This window comes from Fundulus heteroclitus, chromosome 22 (assembly GCF_011125445.2).
Source record: "Fundulus heteroclitus isolate FHET01 chromosome 22, MU-UCD_Fhet_4.1, whole genome shotgun sequence".
In the NCBI taxonomy this organism is placed as follows: domain Eukaryota; kingdom Metazoa; phylum Chordata; class Actinopteri; order Cyprinodontiformes; family Fundulidae; genus Fundulus; species Fundulus heteroclitus.
Window position 1 is genome coordinate 11706304 of NC_046382.1, and position 24383 is coordinate 11730686.

Sequence of the window (24383 nt, forward strand, 5' to 3'; positions counted from 1 at the left end):
TAAAGTTGTAGAAAGTAGCCTGTAAGTTCAGGTAAGTAAGAGAAATCTTTATTTGTCATTGCATATTTCAATGAAATTTGTCATCTGCATTTAACCCGCCCCTTAGGGAGCAGTGGGCAGCTATCACGGCACCCGGGGAGCAATCTGGGGGTAAGGGTCTTGCTCAGGGACCCACAGAGGCAGTCTGTTGTGATCGAACCAGGTCTTGCAACCGCCTCAGAATGCTAGCACACTGTGCTGTCCACTTGCTTACCACTCCCCAAAAGACTGCTCCAGGTGAGGCTTGAACTCACAACCTCGGCATCGCTCTACAATGTACTGTCATATAAGTACCGTGCGCTAACCGATTGTGCCACTGGAGCTCCTTGGAGTTACAGCGATCTCCAATCGAGGTATCACAACATAATATGTCAGTTCCTGCCACACACCTTAAAAGTTCCTGAATATACTCTGCAAGTGTTGGAAAAGATCTGGTATGTTCTAATAAAGAAGCCAGTAAATTCCTGGAAAGAAGCCTATAAACTTCAGAAACTGCTCCGTTAGATCCAGGAACTAAATTAAAACGTATTAAAATGCACGATATAGAGCATAAGACAGTATTTTATAGGTTCTGGAGATTCTTGGAAAGTAGCATTTAAGTTCCAGGAAAGTACCATGTAAGTTCCAGGAAGCAATTTTTAATTTCCTGGAAAGTAGCCTATAAGCTCCTGGAAGGTACCTTGTAAGTAATTTCAAGGTTCCTGAAATGTGTCATAAAGTTGTAGAAAGTACCCTGTAAGTTCAGGTAAGTAAGAGAAATCTTTGTTTGTCATTGCATATTTCAATGAAATTTGTCATCTGCATTTAACCCGCCCCTTAGGGAGGAGTGGGCAGCTATCACAGCACCCGGGGAGCAATCTGGGGCTAAGGGTCTTGCTCAGGGACCCACAGTGGCAGTCTGTTGTGATCGAACCAGGTCTTGCAACCGCCTCAGAATGCTAGCACACTGTGCTGTCCACTTGCCTACCACTCCCCAAAAGACTGCTCCAGGTGAGGCTTGAACTCACAACCTCGGCATTGCTCTACAATGTACTGTCATATAAGTACCGTGCGCTAACCGATTGCGCCACTGGAGCTCTTTGGAGTTACAGAGATCCCCAATCGAGGTATCACAACATAATATGTCAGTTCCTGCCACACACCTTAAAGGTTCCTGAATATACTCTGCAAGTGTTGGAAAATATGTCTGAAATGTGTCATAAAGTTGTAGAAAGTACCCTGCCACAAACCTTAAAAGTTCCTGAATATACTCTGCAAGTGTTGGAAAATATCTGGTATGTTCTAATAAAGAAGACAGTAAATTCCTGGAAAGAAGCCTATAAACTTCAGAAACTGCTCCGTTAGATCCAGGAACTAAATTAAAACTTCTTAAAATGCACGATATAGAGCATAAGACAGTATTTTATAGGTTCTGGAGATTCTTGGAAAGTAGCATTTAAGTTCCAGGAAAGTACCATGTAAGTTCCAGGAAGCAATTTTTAATTTCCTGGAAAGTAGCCTATAAGCTCCTGGAAGGTACCTTGTAAGTAATTTCAAGGTTCCTGAAATGTGTCATAAAGTTGTAGAAAGTACCCTGTAAGTTCAGGTAAGTAAGAGAAATCTTTGTTTGTCATTGCATATTTCAATGAAATTTGTCATCTGCATTTAACCCGCCCCTTAGGGAGGAGTGGGCAGCTATCACAGCACCCGGGGAGCAATCTGGGGCTAAGGGTCTTGCTCAGGGACCCACAGTGGCAGTCTGTTGTGATCGAACCAGGTCTTGCAACCGCCTCAGAATGCTAGCACACTGTGCTGTCCACTTGCCTACCACTCCCCAAAAGACTGCTCCAGGTGAGGCTTGAACTCACAACCTCGGCATCGCTCTACAATGTACTGTCATATAAGTACCGTGCGCTAACCGATTGCGCCACTGGAGCTCCTTGGAGTTACAGAGATCTCCAATCGAGGTATCACAACATAATATGTCAGTTCCTGACACACACCTTAAAAGTTCCTGAATATACTCTGCAAGTGTTGGAAAATATGTCTGAAATGTGTCATAAAGTTGTAGAAAGTATCCTGCCACAAACCTTAAAAGTTCCTGAATATACTCTGCAAGTGTTGGAAAATATCTGGTATGTTCTAATAAAGAAGCCAGTAAATTCCTGGAAAGAAGCCTATAAACTTCAGAAACTGCTCCGTTAGATCCAGGAACTAAATTAAAACGTCTTAAAATGCATGATATAGAGCATAAGACAGTATTTTATAGGTTCTGGAGATTCTTGGAAAGTAGCATTTAAGTTCCAGGAAAGTACCATGTAAGTTCCAGGAAGCAATTTTTAATTTCCTGGAAAGTAGCCTATAAGCTCCTGGAAGGTACCTTGTAAGTAATTTCAAGGTTCCTGAAATGTGTCATAAAGTTGTAGAAAGTAGCCTGTAAGTTCAGGTAAGTAAGAGAAATCTTTATTTGTCATTGCATATTTCAATGAAATTTGTCATCTGCATTTAACCCGCCCCTTAGGGAGCAGTGGGCAGCTATCACAGCACCTGGGGAGCAATCTGGGGCTAAGGGTCTTGCTCAGGGACCCACAGTGGCAGTCTGTTGTGATCGAACCAGGTCTTGCAACCGCCTCAGAATGCTAGCACACTGTGCTGTCCACTTGCCTACCACTCCCCAAAAGACTGCTCCAGGTGAGGCTTGAACTCACAACCTCGGCATTGCTCTACAATGTACTGTCATATAAGTACCGTGCGCTAACCGATTGCGCCACTGGAGCTCTTTGGAGTTACAGAGATCTCCAATCGAGGTATCACAACATAATATGTCAGTTCCTGCCACACACCTTAAAAGTTCCTGAATATACTCTGCAAGTGTTGGAAAATATGTCTGAAATGTGTCATAAAGTTGTAGAAAGAATCCTGCCACAAACCTTAAAAGTTCCTGAATATACTCTGCAAGTGTTGGAAAATATCTGGTATGTTCTAATAAAGAAGCCAGTAAATTCCTGGAAAGAAGCCTATAAACTTCAGAAACTGCTCCGTTAGATCCAGGAACTAAATTAAAACTTCTATAAATGCATGATATAGAGCATAAGACAGTATTTTATAGGTTCTGGAGATTCTTGGAAAGTAGCATTTAAGTTCCAGGAAAGTACCATGTAAGTTCCAGGAAGCAATTTTTAATTTCCTGGAAAGTAGCCTATAAGCTTCTGGAAGGTACCTTGTAAGTAATTTCAAGGTTCCTGAAATGTGTCATAAAGTTGTAGAAAGTACCCTGTAAGTTCAGGTAAGTAAGAGAAATCTTTGTTTGTCATTGCATATTTCAATGAAATTTGTCATCTGCATTTAACCCGCCCCTTAGGCAAGGCAAGGCAAGGCAAGGCAAATTTATTTATATAGCACAATTCAGTACAAAGACAATGCAAAGTGCTTTACATAATTAAAACATAGCAAAATAAAACAGAATAAGAGCAAGTAGGAATAAAATATAGATAGAAAATAGAACAAAAAAGTGGTGATTCAGTTAACTAGGACAGTTGAAGGCAATTTTAAACAAATGTGTTTTTAATCTTGATTTAAAAGAACTCAGGCTTTCCGCACTTTTACAGTTTTCTGGAAGTTTGTTCCAGATAATTGGAGCATAGGAACTAAAAGCTGCTTCTCCTTGTTTAGTTCTGGTTCTAGGTATGCAGAGCAGGCTGGAGTCAGAAGACCTGAGTGGTCTGGATGGTTTATACGCTGATAACAAGTCTGTGATGTATTTAGGAGCTAAGCCATTTAAGGATTTATAGACTAACAGAAGTATTTTAAAGTCTATTCTCTGAGATACAGGGAGCCAGTGTAAGGACTTTAGAACTGGGGTGATGTGCTCTACTTTCTTAGTCTTAGTGAGGACGCGGGCAGCAGCGTTCTGGATCAGCTGCAGCTGTCTGATCCACTTTTTAGGCAGACCTGTGAAGACACCGTTGCAGTAATCAATTCGACTAAAAATAAACGCATGGATTAGTTTTTCTAGATCCTGCTGAGACATCAGTCCTTTAATCCTAGAAATGTAGGATTAGGGAGGAGTGGGCAGCTATCACAGCACCCGGGGAGCAATCTGGGGCTAAGGGTCTTGCTCAGGGACCCACAGTGGCAGTCTGTTGTGATCGAACCAGGTCTTGCAACCGCCTCAGAATGCTAGCACACTGTGCTGTCCACTTGCCTACCACTCCCCAAAAGACTGCTCCAGGTGAGGCTTGAACTCACAACCTCGGCATCGCTCTACAATGTACTGTCATATAAGTACCGTGTGCTAACCGACTGCGCCACTGGAGCTCCTTGCAGTTACAGAGATCTCCAATCGAGGTATCACAACATAATATGTCAGTTCCTGCCACACACCTTAAAAGTTCCTGAATATACTCTGCAAGTGTTGGAAAATATGTCTGAAATGTGTCATAAAGTTGTAGAAAGTATCCTGCCACAAACCTTAAAAGTTCCTGAATATACTCTGCAAGTGTTGGAAAATATCTGGTATGTTCTAATAAAGAAGCCAGTAAATTCCTGGAAAGAAGCCTATAAACTTCAGAAACTGCTCCGTTAGATCCTGGAACTAAATTAAAACGTCTTAAAATGCATGATATAGAGCATAAGACAGTATTTTATAGGTTCTGGAGATTCTTGGAAAGTAGCATTTAAGTTCCAGGAAAGTACCATGTAAGTTCCAGGAAGCAATTTTTAATTTCCTGGAAAGTAGCCTATAAGCTCCTGGAAGGTACCTTGTAAGTAATTTCAAGGTTCCTGAAATGTGTCATAAAGTTGTAGAAAGTACCCTGTAAGTTCAGGTAAGTAAGAGAAATCTTTGTTTGTCATTGCATATTTCAATGAAATTTGTCATCTGCATTTAACCCGCCCCTTAGGGAGGAGTGGGCAGCTATCACAGCACCCGGGGAGCAATCTGGGGCTAAGGGTCTTGCTCAGGGACCCACAGTGGCAGTCTGTTGTGATCGAACCAGGTCTTGCAACCGCCTCAGAATGCTAGCACACTGTGCTGTCCACTTGCCTACCACTCCCCAAAAGACTGCTCCAGGTGAGGCTTGAACTCACAACCTCGGCATCGCTCTACAATGTACTGTCATATAAGTACCGTGCGCTAACCGATTGCGCCACTGGAGCTCCTTGCAGTTACAGAGATCTCCAATCGAGGTATCACAACATAATATGTCAGTTCCTGCCACACACCTTAAAAGTTCCTGAATATACTCTGCAAGTGTTGGAAAATATGTCTGAAATGTGTCATAAAGTTGTAGAAAGAATCCTGCCACAAACCTTAAAAGTTCCTGAATATACTCTGCAAGTGTTGGAAAATATCTGGTATGTTCTAATAAAGAAGCCAGTAAATTCCTGGAAAGAAGCCTATAAACTTCAGAAACTGCTCCGTTAGATCCAGGAACTAAATTAAAACTTCTATAAATGCATGATATAGAGCATAAGACAGTATTTTATAGGTTCTGGAGATTCTTGGAAAGTAGCATTTAAGTTCCAGGAAAGTACCATGTAAGTTCCAGGAAGCAATTTTTAATTTCCTGGAAAGTAGCCTATAAGCTCCTGGAAGGTACCTTGTAAGTAATTTCAAGGTTCCTGAAATGTGTCATAAAGTTGTAGAAAGTACCCTGTAAGTTCAGGTAAGTAAGAGAAATCTTTGTTTGTCATTGCATATTTCAATGAAATTTGTCATCTGCATTTAACCCGCCCCTTAGGGAGGAGTGGGCAGCTATCACAGCACCCGGGGAGCAATCTGGGGCTAAGGGTCTTGCTCAGGGACCCACAGTGGCAGTCTGTTGTGATCGAACCAGGTCTTGCAACCGCCTCAGAATGCTAGCACACTGTGCTGTCCACTTGCCTACCACTCCCCAAAAGACTGCTCCAGGTGAGGCTTGAACTCACAACCTCGGCATCGCTCTACAATGTACTGTCATATAAGTACCGTGCGCTAACCGACTGCGCCACTGGAGCTCCTTGCAGTTACAGAGATCTCCAATCGAGGTATCACAACATAATATGTCAGTTCCTGCCACACACCTTAAAGGTTCCTGAATATACTCTGCAAGTGTTGGAAAATATGTCTGAAATGTGTCATAAAGTTGTAGAAAGTACCCTGCCACAAACCTTAAAAGTTCCTGAATATACTCTGCAAGTGTTGGAAAATATCTGGTATGTTCTAATAAAGAAGACAGTAAATTCCTGGAAAGAAGCCTATAAACTTCAGAAACTGCTCCGTTAGATCCAGGAACTAAATTAAAACTTCTTAAAATGCACGATATAGAGCATAAGACAGTATTTTATAGGTTCTGGAGATTCTTGGAAAGTAGCATTTAAGTTCCAGGAAAGTACCATGTAAGTTCCAGGAAGCAATTTTTAATTTCCTGGAAAGTAGCCTATAAGCTCCTGGAAGGTACCTTGTAAGTAATTTCAAGGTTCCTGAAATGTGTCATAAAGTTGTAGAAAGTAGCCTGTAAGTTCAGGTAAGTAAGAGAAATCTTTGTTTGTCATTGCATATTTCAATGAAATTTGTCATCTGCATTTAACCCGCCCCTTAGGGAGGAGTGGGCAGCTATCACAGCACCTGGGGAGCAATCTGGGGCTAAGGGTCTTGCTCAGGGACCCACAGTGGCAGTCTGTTGTGATCGAACCAGGTCTTGCAACCGCCTCAGAATGCTAGCACACTGTGCTGTCCACTTGCCTACCACTCCCCAAAAGACTGCTCCAGGTGAGGCTTGAACTCACAACCTCGGCATCGCTCTACAATGTACTGTCATATAAGTACCGTGCGCTAACCGATTGCGCCACTGGAGCTCCTTGGAGTTACAGAGATCTCCAATCGAGGTATCACAACATAATATGTCAGTTCCTGCCACACACCCTAAAATTTCCTGAATATGCTCTGCAAGTGTAGGAAAATATCTGGTATGTTCAAATAAAGAAGCCAGTAAATTCATGGAAAGAAGCCTATAAACTTCAGGAAACTGCTCTGTTAGATCCAGGAACTAAATTAAAACTTCTTAAAATGCACAATATAGAGCATAAGACAGTATTTTATAGGTTCTGGAGATTCTTGCAAAGTAGCATTTAAGTTCCAGGAAAGTACCATGTAAGTTCCAAGAAGCAATTTTTAAGTTCCTAGCCTATAAGCTCCTGGAAGGTACATTGTAAGTAGTTCAGGTAAGTAAGAGAAATCTTTATTTGTCATTGCAAATTTCAATCAACTTTGTCATCTGCATTTAATATTTATATATATATATATATATATATATATATATATATATATATATATATATATATATATATATATATATGTGGGAGATGCCCTTCAGCTGTGGGCATCTCCCACAGCTGAAGGACACCAAACCTGCAGGCCAGATTTAAGCTTTATTGTGCAAACTTCATGGAGACTAACATTCCATCACCATCTGGGATGTCATCAGAGAGAACAGAGTTGAATAAAGCTGAAAACTGATCAGTGACCTGCAGCCCTTCCTGCCTTTGCAAGCTAGCATTGTTGCTTATGTTCTTTTAAACAGAAGGAATTTCACATTATTGCTACAGACCTACCAACATAATTCATTCTTCAGGAAAACATAAAGTCCAAATGATTGTTGTCATCAAATAGGGCAGAAGCAAGACTTTACAGTGATAGTCGAGTTATCTAGGTAGCACATAGAAAGCTATGAAGCGATTTGTAAAGGTAGTTATAAGCCCATTCTTTAAAACAGGTTCCTTTTTAAGCAATCTTTTGACTATTTATGTTTTAAATCATAGATAGGTATAGGATTGCAACCTTTCTCATAAAGATAGCAATGGACATCCATCAGAGGTTTCATCTTGCCTCGGTTCTGCTGCTGGCATGAAGCTTGACTTTTTACACAAAACCTTTTAATTAATGCAGGACATAACTTAAAAAGGCCTCGCCGGCTCAGGTAACCTGATGCTACACACACACCCAGGCTGCATGTCTGACCACCTGAAGCCTTCCCCACATCTCTTGTTCCCCTCCATCCAACCTTATTGAAAATAGAGAAAAGAAATCAAGCTGCTGGAGGAAACACCCACTTCCTCGACATTCCTGGAGGATTTTCCATACGGAGAATAGTAAACAACCTTACGAACAAAGAGGCAGAGGTGGGTAGGGCATGCAGACAAGTTAATGTTGCTTCCTTCAAGTTGTAAATCAAACTTCAGGTCAAGGAGGAGAGGAGGCCTTGTGGAGCTGTTTACTATTAACAGCGACAGTGGCAGGAGTAAAATAAAGGAACAAAGACCTGCATTAACCCCTTAACCTTCCACCTACCTTTCCCAGCTGCCTGGTACACACACTGACACAAGCATATGTTGCTTGGCATGACATAGGGTGGGGATAGGATATGGCAATGGTGGGGGGGGGGGGGGGGGGTGGAGGCTTCCTTATCAGCTTTCAGCATGAGAACCTCTGTGTTGTGCACTGACTCATGTTAAAACCCCAGCCTGTACTTGGAGCACGGGCTTTTGTGCATGTAGACGAAGGAGAGCGAAAGCTGCAAATATGGTGAGAAAGGAAGGGAAACAATCTGCTGTGGACTGACAAGCACAAACAGCCAGTCAGACTTTTAACCCGAGAAACAGATGGCTCAAATGGAAACGATGATGTGTCGCAATGCATCTGATGGACGTTTAATTCGTGGAGCAATCTGTGCGTGGTTCCGAGCACCTGGTAGTGACATTTAACATTTTTCCCCCCCCAGAAGAGCAGGTGAGTCTGCGAAACTTTCCAGTCCTGAGCAGTCAACGCTGGCATACATCTGTTTGACTTTTGAAAGCACTGATTTGTGCGTGTTGTCTGAAGTCTCCTGTAGGCACACTGCCACACACACACACACACACAAACCAGCGTGCCTCAGAAAAAGTCCGCTTCCTTCTAGAAAGGTCACTCCTTTCAGCGTCGGTAGCTTCAGAGGGCATGTAAATTTGACACACAGCAACAATAATGCCTTCGCTCCAACCTTAGACCCCGAAGCTGCCGGAATAACGGCTGTGCTCGTATAACACAGGAGGCCCGTTAAAATCCGGTTCCAGTGTCACAGAGGCCAACGCAGGATGTGTGAGTGACTCATCTTCTATCCTGCTATCTAGCAAGGGCCCACTAAATCTAAGCTGCTTGTTCTGACGAGGCGTTTTTTCTTTTTCTTTTTTCCCTTCAGCGCCTCCGGCAGAGGCCGGCCTGTAGTTGCAGATCCTGCCTCGGCTTGCACACAGGAATGTACTATTGAGAAAGGAGTGCACCACAAACCCTCGCAGCCATTCCAGCCCCCGTAATCAGATCCAGCCTGTCATCCCCCATTCCGTCTTTCTTTCTCTCTCTCTCTCTCCTTTTCTCTCATCGGCCCCAGCTTTCGACGCGCACACACGCTGAACAGAAACAGCCGCATAGCGCACAACAGGCCGTCAGATGCCCGCACAGAATCGCAGACACCAATTTGTAGACATGTAAGCTTGTGAAAACACAACAGTGTTTCGGGAAAATAAAGACCAGGCACACGCGATGCGTTCTGTGATTTACCCACTTCTTTAAGTTACAGGTTTCTTTTGGAAAACATCCAGATTACTATCCAGGAACATACGTAGCCGTTAGTGTGTAGAAAGTACGGTAGAGAGACATCTTCAGGTAGAGGAAAAGTCTTAGAGATCATCAGCGTGTTTGCTTTTTGTTTTTTTGCTAAATGTGAGATTGACCTTTGTGTTCTTTCTGGTCAGTCTTTCTATTTTGCTGAATCCTGAACACTGAGCTCATCAGGCGTAAGCCAGGCCTACAGTGTGTAAATAGTGTAATTGGTTCTTCCACGACTTTGTAGTTGAGATATCAACGCTGTTTTGGAGTAAATTTGGTTGACTGGTCTTTCCTGGGAAGGTTCACCCCTGTTCCATTATTCCTTAATTTGTTGATTCGCTTGAATCACAAACTCTTGTTCTAACTCTTTTAGGTCTTATTCGTTCTTGAATTATTTCAGATCGGGGCATGTTGTGCTGTGTCTTTCAGTTCTTTTAGCCTACTTCATGCTGTCAATCAGGTTCTTTTCAAAGTAATTCAATTCTACTGGTCTGAAAGTGATCAGATCTGGTTGACACTAATGAAAATAAACCAAGCTTTACAAAAGGTGCAGCTTATTACAAAGGCTCACGTTGTTGTTTTTTTATTAAGTAGAATAATAAAGAATCAAGCATCTTTATTGTCACAATGTAATGAGAATGAAATTTTGTTGAGACCCCAGGTCAATTTTCACACAGATTCACACATAACGCACAGTCACAACAAGACATACTGTTCAAATAGTTGAATGCACCAGCAACACTTCCTGAGAAGGAAAAAGCTTGCAAGTATTCCTTAGTATCTAATAAGGTTTAAATGTTTGAGTCAAAAAAGACAGCAGCCACTTTGCAGACAATGTAAATTACTGTGCAATTGTGTAAATATATCAGACAAGACACTCCTTGAGAGGTTTAAAAGTGTACGAATAGTCATTGGCAAAAATTTAAATGATCAAGCTAATTGATGCTCACTTTAAAAAGACAGATAGCAGTCAGTTTACAGGATGATGTAAAATACTGCGCATACATGATATAATACAATACATGAATGCATTAGACAAATATTCCTGGGAAAGTTAAAGTGTGCATATTGTCATTCAGTGGCGGTTCTAGACCAGATTTACCAGAAGGGCCAAGGTGGGGCCAGTGTTCCCCAGTGGCCAGGGGAACAGAACAAAAGAAAGAAACAATAAAACTGGGCAATATTTAATTGTTTAATAATATTAAGAGAGCCACTTGGTGCTCTGAAATTGCAGGTTTCAGACCCCCGATCTAACAGGTGAAAACTGTGATCCTAGCTCAATACGGCTGATGCTAAACATGAAACACCTTCATTTTTAAATCCTTGTTAGAGTAAAACTGTATAGGTAAAAAATCAAATTGGTCAAAGTGACCGATAGGTTATGGTTTCTTCGCCAGTGCATATGGGCGTCTTTAGTACAGGGGCCATAACAGGGGCCAGGACCATTTCTACAGGGGCACTGGCCCCTGTTGGCCCCCGTCTAGAACCACCCCTGTTGTCATTGGCAGAAATTTGAATCTTCAAGTTAAAGAGCTGTGCAATTTGCATGGATGGCCAAACAAACACTCACTGACAAGCTAAAAGTGTGTAAATAGACATTAGCATGAGAGAGACAGTGTGAATAATTCTCCATCAGATCAAAAACCTGTGAAACCAGCAGCGTGTTTGTAGATATGTAACAGACCATGAACTGGGTTTTTGGTTCATTTGATTCTCAGCAGGGGGCAATAGCCCCCGCAGCTTTGGGAAATAAGCTGTTTTTGAGTTTTTGATTTAATGCTCCTGAATTGTTTACCTGATGGAACAGTGCACTTGAGATCCTGTAGACGGCATCCCACAATCCCCTGTGCTGTCCTCCTCACCCCCATGCTAAATCATCATTAAAACTGAATTTTGTGTTTACTGGGGTTATCTTTGTCTAATATTAAAATCTGTCTGAAAGGCCAAAACAGGAGAAGGAGGCAAATACTTAAATAAACAATCAGGCAGTAGATGGATTGGGAACCTTCAAAATTTCTTTCTTTGACAAACTGATCTCCATTTTTTCCCATCTGATTGGCTATGATGGCTGCTTTTCCTTTCCTGCTCATCTCAATCTTCCCTCTTTTCCCATTTTGTGTCTTTTCACTGAGATGGTGAATATTTTCTTTAAGCTCCCCTTTCTCTCATCTTCTCTCAGGAAACTCTGACTGTGGGATGGTTTTGTTGGCTTTCAATAAACTCAAGGATCCCGTGCCTCTTTTGAGAAACCACAGCTCCGATTACACAAAATGAAGCAGCACACAAACCCCGGGCAACCGAAAGGTGTTTTTAATAATTACTTATTATGTGTGTTTGGCGAATCAGAAACATCTGTGGCAAATTCAACTGAAAGAGCCCCAAAACATTCCTAAAATAGGAGTGACGCACGCAGGCTCTGAGAGACACACAAACACACTGGAGGGCTACACTGCACCATTGTCAGTATGGGTCTATTTGCGGGCTGTTTTTTTAGCTGGCCACAGCTGCGGAAATGAATATCAAATGTGTTTCTACCCCCATAAATCAAAACCGTTTGCCGTGTTCTGACTTTCTTTCCCCTGTTTAAAGTCGACTTGCTTGGACAGTATGTGTTACACCCCACGGTTTAACTCTGAACTATTCACAGAAAAGGGCTCGGGAACTGGAGGTTAACTCGATGCGAGCAGCGTGGGAGCTTTTCATGTGTTGAAACTTAGAGACAACTGAAAGCCCGTGACACAGAGAGTCTAATATGACTACAGAAGCAGCTAAAAACTGCAGGGCCTGATAGTATTTGATTTAAAAATCTGTTAACCTTTGGTTTTGGCAGCTGACATTTCTAAACAATAACTGTACTACCGCTGCACCCGGCAGATGCAATCACCATGATCTTATCAGCTAATCGGTAAATCACATCAACTCACTCATTATGGGAGGTTCGTAGTGCGGCATAGGTAAAATAATAATTAGCGAGACACGATTCACGGGAAGTTGTTCCAGCTAGCACTAAGTTTTAAAAGCTAAGCAGCCATGTTGGATTTTGAGGTTGGAGCTAGTGAGAAGACTCGGACCTTGGTAATTTGGTATTTTAGTCGCATTGGTTGTACATCAGATTTAAGACCTCCAGTTTCCCTTGGTCAGCGCATGAAACCTTCCTGTAGTCCTAGAGCATCACGCACTCTGGGGTTATACTTCCATCCATCCATTTTATAACACATCTATCCCATGTGGGGTCGCGAGGGGTGCTGGTGCCTACCTCTAGCTATCGGGGTTATACTTATGAAACGTACATTTCAGTGTTTTCCAGAAACATGCAAACACGTTTTGCCTTTCCTGTCAGTTGCATGTGGGGAAGCCAGTCCTATCTGGGAGGAGAAGACACGGCCAGCGATGTCACGCAGCCCCCTGTGGCAATCAGAGCACCGTGTGCACCAAAAGCTAGGTGAAAGAGGGTGGGCCGCCGATGGTGCTTCTGGCCTCGGCTTTACATCTGCTTTTCAGGGATCAGAGGGGATTTAGCAGTGGCAAAATCTTATCCTAACCTACTGCCCGGGCCAAACCAACATGCTCACTCCAGATCGAGCTTCAAAACAATAGATCGGGCTGTTGGTTGGTTTAGCAAAGCTGAATACTTGCTAACTGGGATTGTGGAGGCCTGCTCTGAAGTCCAGAGGCTCTGTGGAGGGAGGGAGAGATGAGGGGTGAGGGTAGGACGCAATGCCAAATGGGGAGTGTGTGTGTAATTGCATATGCCTGTGTGTTCAAGTTGGGTTGGATAGAGAGGGGTCAGATGAGGCTGCATATGTGAGTGTGTATGTTTGGGAGAGTGGAATGTGAGGGGGGGACACGGAGGGAGGACAGTCAGCAAGTAGCATCCCATTAATACCAGCCCTAATCTCCACCCTAAGCACTGAGTATGTCTGCACACATGCACAGAGATGGCCAGACAGACTGAAGGTGGAGGGGCGGGTGGGAGGTGTGAACCCTGTTTTCATTCCAGAGAGTGAAATGGAAAGGAAGAGGAAATGTTTTCATTCCATGTTCAGCAACCAGCACCTACGCTAGACTCTACACTGACAGCAATAAATGCCACAAACAGCAATCAGCACAGGTGGCGACAGTTGCGAATGCCATGTAGCCTTCTGATCCGAGGGGAGTTTATGTACATTTGTGACAGATCATTACCAGATCTGCTGGGGGTATCTTGACTTTGCAATCAGAATACACAAGGTTTAAAATTTGAAAAAAAGGAAGCTGTTGCCTTTTTGTCCTAGAACCTCGTTCATCCGTACTAAGCCTGGAAACCTTGTTTCACCTTCATCAGAAGTCAGCCTGGAACAGTCTCAGACCCAAGCTGGAACCTTCGGTAACCCAGCTAGCCCTCCTGCCTGCACTCACCTGCCTGTCCACCCTCCAACCAGTCACAACTCTGAGAAGGGACCAGGGCCTGCACCGACAACCCGAATGTCTGCACAGCACCTATCTCCTGGACCAAACCCAAGCCACCACCTCAGTGAGTCCTTTTGCCAAACATCATCTTCACAATAACCAAGCTCAAGTTATTCACCATCCTCTCCATCTTTTCCGGCAGAACCCACAAGACCTTCGACCCGCTGAAAGACCCATCCGATTCCTACCTTACAATAAACATTTTTTAAGCCTACTATTGTTTCAGTCATTGCGTTCCTCAGAGTCACATTTACAGAAATATGACACTTGATCTGTTAGTTTTTGGAATTTAGGGGTAATTTTCTGCAACTTACCCAGAGCTCACAGAATACTTTGCCTTTGCTTAATGGTTACTTTTTACAACTTTTAAGATATCTGTAGAATTTAAATTGCAATTGCAATTTGTTGTAATGGTATACTTTATTTAAGAAATATCTATTTTAGATGTAAAAACAATACAGTAAAAATACTGCAAGATGTTTAGCTTTTATAAATGTAAATAAAATATTGTCACACGGATATTGCCATGTTGTTTACGCCGCAATGTATTCTGGGTAAATGACGTACACTAGGTCCTTTAGTGCTAGCTCCGTCCAGCCAAAACAGCAATGAGGTAACATTAAACCTTTTCAATTTGAACCGGAGTGTGTTGAGATTGACAACATAATAATAATAATAGAATGACATGTGTACTTTGTGATCCAACAAGTAGTGTTCTGTGTGCGGTGTCTTTGTTATATGGTAATGGTGGATGATCTGTCCTCCCTGGATCATGACACAGCTAACAGAACACTAGCCCAGGAGTGCCTACTATGAAGAGAAAGACACAGAACAAAAACTTAAAAGTTGAAATAACCACTAACGATGCAAATTGGAGAACAGTAGGAGATGAAAATAATACATCTTGATGTCCTCCAGCAGCCTAAGTCTATGGCAGCAAAACTACAGAGATAGCTCAGGATATCCTAAGCCCCTCCAACTATAAGCTTTGTCAAAAAGGGAAGGTTTTAAGCCTAGTCTTAAAAGTAAACATGGTGTAAATCAAGAACTTTGCTTTTTAGCTCAGCTCTTTCTTCACTTCAACAGACCGGAGAAGCAGCCCCATTACTGTAGATGAAGCCCCATTCCATTTGTCCATCTCTCGCTCTATCCTATAATCACTCGTGAACAAGATAACAAGATACTTAACACTCTTAAGCCTCCCTGGTAAGGTCTATTCCGGGGTTCTGGAAAGGAGGGTCCGCCAGATAGTTGAATCTCAGATACAGGTAGAGCAGTGTGGTTTTCGTCCTGGCCATGGAACACTGGATCAGCTCTATACCCTCAGCAGGATCCTAGAGGGGGCATGTGAGTTTGCCCAACCAGTCTACATGTGCTTTGTGGGTCTGGAGAAGGCATTTGACTGTGTCCCTCGGGGGGTCCTGTGGAAGGTACTTTGGGAGTATGGAGTACCGGACCCTTTAATAAGGGCTGTCAGGTCTCTGTATGACCAGTGTCAGAGTCTGGTCCGCATTGCCGGCAGTAAGTGTGACTCCTTTCCAGTGAAAGTTGGACTCCGCCAAGGTTGCCCTTTGTCACCGATTCTGTTCATAACTTTTATGGACAGAATTTCTAGGTGCAGCCAAGGTGTTGAGGGGATCCATTTTGGTGGCCTTAGGATTGCGTCTCTGCTATTCGCGGATGACGTGGTTCTATTGGCTTCATCAGGGCGCGATTTACAGCTCTCACTAGAGCGGTTCGCAGCCGAGTGTGAAGCAACCGGGATGAAAATCAGTGCCTCCAAATCTGAGACCATAGTCTTGAACCAGAAAAGGGTAGAGTGCCTTCTCCGGGTTGGGGAGGATGTGCTTCCCCTAGTGGAAGAGTTTAGGTATCTTGGGGTCTTGTTCACAAATGAGGGGAAGATGGAGCGGGAGATCGACAGGCGGATTGGTGCGGCGTCTGCTGTGAAGCGGGCGCTGTACCGATCCGTTGTGGTGAAGAGAGAGCTGAGCCAAAAGGCGAAGCTCTCGATTTACCGGTCGATCTACGTTCCTACCCTCATCTATGGTCATGAACTTTGGGTCATGACCGAAAGAACGAGATCCCGGATACAAGCGGCTGAAATGAGTTTTCTCCGTAGTGTGTCTGGGCTCTCCCTTAGAGATAGGATGAGGAGCTCAGTCATCCGGGGAGGACTCAGAGTAGAGCCGCTGCTCCTCCACGTCGAGAGGAGCCAGTTGAGGTGGCTCGGGCATCTGGATAGGATGCCTCCTGGACGCCACCCTGGTGAGGTGTTCCGGACACGTCCCACCGGGAGGAGGCCCAGGGGAAGACCCAGGACACGCTGGAGGGACTATGTCTCCCGGCTGGCCTGGGAGTGCCTTGTGATTCCTCCTGAGGAGCTGGCCCAAGTGGCTGGGGAGAGGGACGTCTGGGCCTCCCTACTGAAGCTGCTACCCCCACGACCCGACCCCGGATAAGCGGAAGACGATGGATTGATGGATGGATTTATGGGATAGGCTTCTCTCTAAGTTCAGGGAACATCGCCTGTAAGAACCAGAAAGTAATTTGTAAGTTCACAGAAAGTATCCAGAAGTTTCAGGAAGGTACCCGGTAAGCTCACTGAACATAACCTGCAAGTTTCCGAAGGTACTAAGTAGCGAGAGACTTCATAATATTTAAAACAACTAGACCAACTAAGACGTGAAGACAATTGCTGGAGTTTATAGAAACAAAATTACTTTATTAAAGGTGCATAGCCCGTTATTTGAATTTTTTTATTCACATGTCAGTAGCTCACTCTGGTTGTATAGAAAGTTTTTATGAAACATTATCACGTCCTGCAGGATTCTTAGTTTTTTGGTGTTTTGTGCCTTGTTTTTGTTTAATGTGTTAGTAAATAAAGCTTTTTGTGTTTATTTACAATATTAACGGAAGTATGACACTGCGCATGTGCAGCAGGAAGCGGCTAACGGCAATTAGCATCTCATAGGGACGTAATGGAAACAATGAATGAATGTCCTAGATTCAGTGTGAAAAAACGCAAATATAAAAAAAGATTCCAAGAGGGAAATGACTGGAATAGTGCTGGGAAAACAGTACGAATGTTGGTGTTCCCTGAAGCGGAAGCTAAAACTGCCGAGGCTCAGATGTGACTGCAGAGTTGATTGATGTGAGTAAACGTCCTTATTAATACTGTGATAATACTAATAGCATTGCTTTTCTTAGCCACTACAGTCTTAAGCACAAACAACATTATAAATAGATCGATTGATTGGTTGGTTCTTAACTTTATGCTGTGTCCAGGTAGATCTGTAGATCGGTTTATGTAATTAGTTAGTCTTCGATCACGCTGAGCTACTGCAGGCATTGCAGGAGGGTCAGACTCAGTCTGGCATTATTTAGTCGTCATTTATTAGTCGCCGTTTGGCTTTTTTCATAGTTCTGCGTTACTGCTGGTAGATAGCGCCATGTCTGTTTATATCTGCTCACAATGCCCATTGCAAAACACTATCAGGATTTACTCTTGGTGTATATAACCTTATTTTATCATGATCAAATGGTTTTTGGTCTTTTTTATAAGCATATAATGTGGCTCTTTACCTTTAAACTAATCTGAATTAAATTGAAATCCCAGATTTAAACTTACAAATCCTCTCTCTCGTCATAGCCTTTCTACATTGTCAAAATAAAAGTAATTCCATAAACCTTTGGTTTTTCAAATGATTACTGGTATAATGTCAGCAATTTAAGCAAGCTGGGTATTTATATTAAGACCATGTAAGATTTTTGGTTCTCTGGTCAACATTTACTTTTAGTTTCAATTGTTGGATTAAGTCTTGAGGAACACAAATTTACCATCGGCTATTTTCCGAGCACAAAACACTGAAACACATATGTGAGGGTGGGCGTTCAAATAAATACCAGATTGCACCTCCAAAGTTTTTTCGGTGAAAAGGCTTCACTCGCACGGCGCTGTCAGGCTCCATAAATTACCCCTGAATGCATGTTCTTTTTGCATGCAGCCTGATGTGTTTAAGCCCCTGAGCCTGGTATGCAAGTGGCTGCTTGCTCTGCACGCACACACCCAGACACACCATACCCCTCCAACTCGCAGCCTTATTTTATTAAGCTGGGTATATTTACAGCTGATGTAGCGGGTGTAATTGGTGACTTTACCAAGATGGGTTAATGCATCACATTCAGCCCTCTGCTCTGTAATTAAACTGCAAGTAATCTGCTGGGGTGTGTCGCTGCATGAAGCATCTTGGTGTTCTATCACGATTACGTATGTGTGAGAATCCTTCAGTGTGTGTCCGGGAGGAAAGGAAAGAGCCCTTGTGATTCAAAGCCCCATGCCTGCTATAACCCTCGCTCCTCTGAGCAGAGAATGGCAACATTAACAACCTCCTCAGCTCTGGAAGAAGTGATGTCAGCCTCTCCCCTCACTGCAACACCAGCACAAACAAATAACTGAAACCCCCTGGATCGCTCACATCAGACGCTGACGCGGAGTCCCAGCCGCATTTAGCCAGCCCCCATGAAACACACACACACACAGAGCCACCTTTGGTGTGCACTCCTACCCTGCCTATGCTGAATGGCCACATTCATAGCAGTCTGCATCGAAACATAAACCACTATTAATAAAACAGCAAGGGCCTGCTTAATGACACCTGCCTAGCCCTGCCAATATACACCTATACTCACTCCAGCAACAAGTGTTATCATAGCCTGCCCTATGAACGGTGTCATAAAAAATATGATAGAAGCATATGGGGAAAGTAAAAACCCTGGCGATTCACTGAGTGACTGGGGGCGGGTGGTTCTACTGTACTGCAGCAAGTATAGGAGTATTTACAGCCAGGTGTGAGTGCAGGCACTCCAGGCTCTTTAAACACCCAGCATGAAGCATCGGAGGTGATAGCCAGCCTGTTTATAAGGTAGAGAAAAGTGGTGCTGTATAAAGAGCCTTTGGAATAATACCAGCGGGAGCAGGTTGGGGAGCCAATGGAAAATGAAGCTGTGCCATGCTAAAGGCCATGCCAGAGGTTCAGGGAAGAAGAGGAAGAAGACCATAAATGATGATGATGATGACTAAAAGTAGACTGTAGCGTGCAGGAAAGTGTGATAAATTGATCCTCTCCATATCTAAATACAAATGTGTTCAAATAGGTTTCTTCTCCTTTTTCCTCCTCCATCTGACGCTTTATTTTTTAACTGCCAGATCAGATATATTATTCTTTTTAAACTATAGCCTGAAAAACTGTTTTCTGTTGTCTCCCAACAACCTGCAAAGCCCAGTGCATGCACAATTTGGGGGTGGGCGTACTTCTCAGCTGGGAACCTTACTCTACTGTTAAGTACAAAACATACTAGCTCCTATGTGCAAGAGCGTTGGGCATGAAGTGGCTTTTGTTGATCTGGAGAGTGTGGGGGTTCTTTGATGCTGTTGTAAAACCTTCTTGGCTGAAGCCAGACTCAACGCCAGATTACAATGCCTTTATATCACCCAGGCTGCCCACACTGTGGTAACAGTGTAGCAGTAACTTACTCAAAAGACATCAGAACGTTGTAACCATAACCGTGGCTATGGTTCTATCTGTAATAATAACTAAGTACTCTAAACATACACCACAACACCCCTGATTCTAGGCAAAAGCATTCTGAGTGCCATTTCATGTTGTCAAAAATACACTCAGGCCTTGATCACGGTATTTCAGCTGTTTTTGAGCTAGCATATTTTCTATGATTTGAAAAAAGAAATCCATCCAGACAAAAACCAGGTGGTTAGCACTGCTAACTTACAGCTAAAAGGTCGCCCGTTCGGGCATTTCTTTGTGAAGTTTGCATGCATCAGTGGTGGTTGTTTTATCCAGATACGCTGCTTTCCTCTCACTGTCCAAAACCATGCATGTTAGTTTAAATGGCCACTCTAAGTTGACTCATAATACACAGGTGACTGTCGGTTCTGTGTGTCCTTGTGTTGGTCCAGCGATGAACCACTGAGCTTTACAGGTGTGTAGCCAACCTCTAGTCGGTCGACGGACTAAACCGAATGAGTGTGGGAAGTAAGTCAACCCTAAACTGCTGAAAACCCTGTCGCTTTAAAAGTATCAGGTGGCAACATCCGTCACCATCGTTTGCAATTTGTCAGTTCATCACAGAACCAAAACAAAAGAACAAAACACTGTCCATTGTACATGCACACTCAGTAGCTCACAACTGAGATCAGTGAAGAATACTAGCTGACCCAACATGCATAGGGTACCTAGAGAAAATATTACAAATTTTTTCTTAAGAAGCAGAACTGAAGGGCACCTTCCTGCCACTCAGAACCACTCATCAGAAACACCCCTTAATGCAGAAAAAATTTTAAATCAGTCTATGCTTATTAAGTTGGAATAACACTTTCTTTGTTGTGTAGTAAATAGCAATACTTTAAAATTGAGGCCCTGCATGGGTAAAGCTGAAAGGTCTTTAGTCTGCAATCTGACTTTTCAGCTTGGACACTGAAGGGAAAATCAGGATCACTTCTTAAAATATTTTTTGTGGTTGGTTTGAGCCATTTTCACACACCACACATCACTCTTTGCCATCATTCAGCTCTTTGCTCTCATTGAAATACACTGAATATAAAGAGGGGTTTTTTTTCTACTGTTCACAGATTTTGGCAAATCCAAAGCCTGAGCAGCGCTGCGCAGCACCTGTAAGTTCACTTGCTTCCTTGCCTGTAACCACAGGCGAGGACAGGGGGCCGAGGGGGCTGTAGAGTTTTCCCAGGCTCAGCCAAGGTGAGCATAAAGGCTGCTGTGTTCCCCCTCTCACTGCATCTCCTGCCCGATCTCTTTGAACTGGGCGGCCATGTCAGCGGCTCTCAGCCCCCAGCCACCATACCGCCCTTCATGTGCCCACAGGGAGCGATAGGCTGGGCGCCGACAGATCCAAACAGCACACAGCACTATTACACACACACACACACACACAAACTCCATGGTGGGTTGTGTTCTCTCTGCCTATAGCAAACACCAATGCAGACATGTGTGGAGATCACAAAATAAAGGGAAGCTGCAAGAGTAAGATGTTTTAAAAGTTGAAAATTCATGAATTCGCCTTTTGATATAAACACTGTTGAGAATGTTTTTGTTATATTACCATTTCTGACATCATCATGGGTCAGCTTCCTCTATAGTTGCCGTGTCTCGGTGCTGTCTTGACACAGTAGCCGACAACAAACACAGGAAACATTCAGAAGGACTGCTGAGACATGGTTTCTCTCACGTGCTTGCAGTGGGGATACACAGGTTGGCCAATGGCGTCAAGAAAGAGTCCCAGAGGATATTGCTGTTTCCAGACGAGATCTGTGAGAGTCAGGAGCAAGTGGAAGACAGTCTGTAGAGGTGGAGGTATGGTCTGGAGAGAAGAGGAATGAAAGAAAAAAGAAGCACAGCAGAACGCAAGTGGGAAAAGGACAAAGACGGGTAGAACAGTGAAAGTCATGAAGCTGGTTGAGTTTAAGAACCTGGAGTCAACCATCCACAGTTAAGGACAGAGAACCAGAGAGCAGAAGAGAGTGGAGGCAGGGTGGAGTGGATTGAGATGAGTGTAAAGGTTGATTAGAATTTTTACTTTATCATCAATCTACACAACACAGGTGGTGCAATAGATGAAGATCTTATGGCTACTTTACCACCAGTCAGAGGGGAGCAGTTGACATAACTGATATGCTGATATGCTGATCTTTCAGGATATTAGAGCTCCTATAAAGGTAGAGTCGGCGATTTTTCTAGAAATGTAAGAAAGAAATGCTCAAGTCCCGTTTTGAATAACTGTGCATGTGCAAGAACATCTTACCTGCTTTTCCGCTCCTCTGGAGGGAACGCATGAAAAAGTCTCCCAAATCCACTCTGATCTAATTTTTTTTCTACTGAGTCCTATCTCTTCTTCTCATAAACATGAACACGGTTTGCCTCTTGCGACTCTCGGCCGTGCTTAAAGTATACAATGCGAGCAGTGGAGCTACAATGAATGGCTAACACCGAAGCTAACCTCTAAGCTAACCAGAGACATAAACACTAGAAGTGCACATGCGCAGCAAGCAAGCAGAAACTAACAAGGAACGAGCACGCACACAGGCGCATCAGAATGATTGTCATGTGGGAGAACCAATGGATAAAGCAATACCCCCAGAACTTGAGGGACAGACGGGGTGTGAGCAGGACCAATCCTTTTTGACAGTCTTGCAGCTTTCACAGAGATCACATTTTTTAACACCCTTTTTCTGAACACATTCAATTCAATTCAATTCAATTTTATTTATATAGCGCCAAATCATGAAACATGTCATCTCAAGGCACTTTACAAAGTCAAGTTCAATCATATTATACAGATTGGGTCAGATTATACATAATGTTTTTACTACTGTCAGGGTGGAAGGACCATTTCACCCTGTATAATAAAAAGTGTTTCTGAACAGGATGACCAACTGTAGCTTTAAGAAAACAAAAGCAAAACTAATGATTAGTTAGTTAATTAGTTAAGGAACCTCTGTATTGCCCTGCAGTGCAGCTGGCACACCTTTCCAGGGTGTAGTAAGTCAGCTTCAATCGAGCTTCTGCTAAAAGGACACCAACAGTTTATTTCCAAGGATTCTGAAGATTCTCAAAAACCGGAGTAGCTGGACACCTCATCAGGTTCTAGTTAGGTGTGCAGCAACCCCTCCCCTCAGCAGCTCTACTGACACTGGCTTTATAATGCATCACACAATGGATGGGGTGAAAAAATACACACACAGATAAAAGTAGGGTAAGTATGAACTTAATCATATATTTTTTGTGCACCACACTATCTTAGGACTTCCGAAGATACATATGTATCATAATCTAAAATAAAGCAGGCTTGTTGTGCTTGTGGTGGCTGGTGTAGGGTGGTTCATGGAGCATAGAACTTGGGACTTGGGTGTCCATATGGTCCACTATTCTCTGCAAGTGCCCTGCTCAAGGACTATTATGTTTATGGGTATCAGAATAAAGGAAACATAATAGCACATTTTTCAGAACTTCATCTGTTTAAAGAATTTTGAAAACCAAGTTTGCTTTTAATGCCACATTATTATGGAGTACTTTGCTGTTCTATTACAAAATCAATCCCAATTATATACATTAATGTTTGCAGTTGTAATGTAGCAAAAGGTGAAAAGGTTCAAGGGATGGGGAAAGTTTTGCAAGGCCCTGTACATCCACTCAAACACTTTTTCACCTATTTGAACAGTAGACACATAAGTTCCCTGCACAGCAATGTGACCCTGGCTGTCCAGTCAGAGTACATAACCACGCTGGCACAGGATCAGACAACCTGCTTCCTCTATCAAAGGTCATCGCTCTGCTATTTATACCATTGCCATTTATATTAGTATGACTGTGACACAGCAAACAGACACAATGGATGCATATAAATCCTTGATGGGAGCTGATAAGCTCACTAAACTCAAGCCAAAAATAGAGATCATCTTGTTTGCCATGGCAACAAAACAGAGAATACAAAAGTGATAGAGATTCTGGGGCTTTTTATTTGACAGCCAAACTGTTATTTTTCTGCATTTAAACATTAGCTTTAGAAACACTTCAGTCTCCCAGCAACCAGCACAGTCCAGTCTGGGTGCAGTATGGAGGTGTGTGCGCACCACTCGGTTTGAAGTCCTTTTCTATCAACCGGGAGGGTGTGAGTTGTTTAGTTTCTTGTCTTTCTTTTTTTGCATTTAAACGGCAGCTTAAGAAACACAGTTTTCTTCAGTTTCTCAGTTATCAATACGTTCCCTACGACATAATGATAATGCAGGAATAAGAAAGGCAAGTGGTTTTAGGAATGTGTATGTTTGTGTGTTTGTACTGTTAGGAAGTAAGAGACCAAGAAACCGCTGGAGACAGGTCTCTCTCTTTAGAGGTCAGTCCAGCCAGATCCATCTGACTACTTGGCTTTCTCTCAGATAGAAACTTTTACGGATCTTGGTCTTCCTTCAGGCCGCATAGTCATCTCTCCCAGAGCATAAATCCCATTCCCAGCGCTCCCCACGCTCTCTATTATTCCTGACATTTATCTGGATGGAGCAGACACAGCGTGGAGGATGTATTTTCTCCCTGGGTCCCGAAAGGCCGAGAGAAGAGGAGCTTGTGATACAAACAAGCTCACAAACGAAGATGATGACTCTCCTTGTGGATTTTTTCCCCCTATTTTTCCTGTTTGACAAATGACTGCCTAAAGTCTCTTTGGGAAGACAAAGGAATCTGCAGAACCTAAGGAGTTTCACGTTTCC

General features: G+C 43.2%; 1 long non-coding RNA gene and 8 other non-coding genes across 10 annotated transcripts; 1 reads left to right on the top strand and 8 right to left on the bottom strand.

Annotated features, from left to right (window-relative positions):
* Positions 1–268: 268 nt before the first annotated feature.
* trnai-uau lies at positions 269–362 on the bottom strand. The gene is made up of 2 exons: positions 325–362; positions 269–304 (listed from the first exon to the last, which is right to left on the bottom strand). It is a non-coding gene; the product is annotated as a tRNA-Ile (tRNA).
* Positions 363–1021: 659 nt separating this feature from the next.
* On the bottom strand, positions 1022–1115 carry trnai-uau. Its single transcript has 2 exons — positions 1078–1115; positions 1022–1057 (listed from the first exon to the last, which is right to left on the bottom strand). It is a non-coding gene; the product is annotated as a tRNA-Ile (tRNA).
* Positions 1116–1861: 746 nt separating this feature from the next.
* Positions 1862–1955, bottom strand: trnai-uau. The gene is made up of 2 exons: positions 1918–1955; positions 1862–1897 (listed from the first exon to the last, which is right to left on the bottom strand). It is a non-coding gene; the product is annotated as a tRNA-Ile (tRNA).
* Positions 1956–2701: 746 nt separating this feature from the next.
* On the bottom strand, positions 2702–2795 carry trnai-uau. The gene is made up of 2 exons: positions 2758–2795; positions 2702–2737 (listed from the first exon to the last, which is right to left on the bottom strand). It is a non-coding gene; the product is annotated as a tRNA-Ile (tRNA).
* A 1446-nt stretch (positions 2796–4241) lies between these two features.
* On the bottom strand, positions 4242–4335 carry trnai-uau. The gene is made up of 2 exons: positions 4298–4335; positions 4242–4277 (listed from the first exon to the last, which is right to left on the bottom strand). It is a non-coding gene; the product is annotated as a tRNA-Ile (tRNA).
* Positions 4336–5081: 746 nt separating this feature from the next.
* Positions 5082–5175, bottom strand: trnai-uau. The gene is made up of 2 exons: positions 5138–5175; positions 5082–5117 (listed from the first exon to the last, which is right to left on the bottom strand). It is a non-coding gene; the product is annotated as a tRNA-Ile (tRNA).
* Positions 5176–5921: 746 nt separating this feature from the next.
* Positions 5922–6015, bottom strand: trnai-uau. Its single transcript has 2 exons — positions 5978–6015; positions 5922–5957 (listed from the first exon to the last, which is right to left on the bottom strand). It is a non-coding gene; the product is annotated as a tRNA-Ile (tRNA).
* A 746-nt stretch (positions 6016–6761) lies between these two features.
* trnai-uau lies at positions 6762–6855 on the bottom strand. The gene is made up of 2 exons: positions 6818–6855; positions 6762–6797 (listed from the first exon to the last, which is right to left on the bottom strand). It is a non-coding gene; the product is annotated as a tRNA-Ile (tRNA).
* Positions 6856–8507: 1652 nt separating this feature from the next.
* LOC110368526 lies at positions 8508–14303 on the top strand. Of its 2 annotated transcripts, XR_004927542.1 has the most exons (5): positions 8508–8785; positions 9041–9133; positions 9234–9519; positions 13915–14153; positions 14232–14303. It is a non-coding gene; the product is annotated as an uncharacterized LOC110368526 (long non-coding RNA). The 2 variants fall into 2 exon arrangements; XR_004927543.1 differs by lacking the exons at positions 9041–9133; positions 9234–9519.
* Positions 14304–24383: the final 10080 nt, after the last annotated feature.